This window comes from Piliocolobus tephrosceles, chromosome 10 (genome assembly GCF_002776525.5).
Source record: "Piliocolobus tephrosceles isolate RC106 chromosome 10, ASM277652v3, whole genome shotgun sequence".
In the NCBI taxonomy this organism is placed as follows: domain Eukaryota; kingdom Metazoa; phylum Chordata; class Mammalia; order Primates; family Cercopithecidae; genus Piliocolobus; species Piliocolobus tephrosceles.
The window spans coordinates 69,269,027-69,270,023 of NC_045443.1; positions in this window are offsets into that span (position 1 = coordinate 69,269,027).

The window sequence follows — 997 nt, forward strand, 5'->3', positions numbered from 1 at the left end:
GTGGTGGTGGACACCTGTAATCCAGGCTTCTAGGGAGACTGAAGCTCAAGAATCACTTGAACCCAGGAGGTGCAGGTTGCAATGAGCCGAGATCATGCCTCTGCACTACAGGCTGGGCAACAGCAAGTCTCTATCTCAAAAAAAGGAGAAGAAAAAAAACTTAAAAGTTTTATATGCCCTATTTTTATTCTTCTTCTCTTATAATTTATATGCTATCGCTGACCCAAAGTTTCTTGACCACAATTTAGAATTTTATACCCATGTAAACACAAATAATGTGAACTGTGTTGATAGGTCTTATCAAATAGTACAACTTGCTTTAGGGGCTTGTTTTCTCAAATTCAAGGTGAAATCAGGGTGGAGTCTGGATGCCTGGGTCACTTTTATAAGGTGCTTTATTCTTGCAAAGGATAAAAGTTTATTCTATAAGCTTTGGAAGTCAAATGTCAAAAAATAATTTAGTCAAACTGAATTGTTCATATTAGAAAATGTCTACTTATGAAGTAAAACAAAAATTTTAAGAGCACAGATTTGAGTCAGTCATGGATTTGAGACCTGGCTCAGTTGCTTCTTAGTTTTGTGACCAGGCTTCTCAGCCCTCAGTTTCTCATCTGTAGATGAGGATATTACCTACCTCAGTTATGAGGAGTAAATGGAGTACATATAACATGTCTAATATGGGCCGGGCGCGGTGGCTCAAGCCTGTAATGCCAGCACTTTGGGAGGCCGAGACGGACGGATCACTAGGTCGGGAGATCGACACCATCCTGGCTAACACGGTGAAACCCGGTCTCTACTAAAAAATACAAAAAACTAGCCGGGCGAAGTGGCGGGCGCCTGTAGTCCCAGCTACTCGGGAGGCTGAGGCAGGAGAATGGCGTAAACCCGGGAGGCGGAGCTTGCAGTGAGCTGAGATCCGGCCACTGCACTCCAGCCTGGGCGACAGAGCCAGACTCCGTCTCAAAAAAAAAAAAAAAAAAAAAAAAAAAAAAAAAAA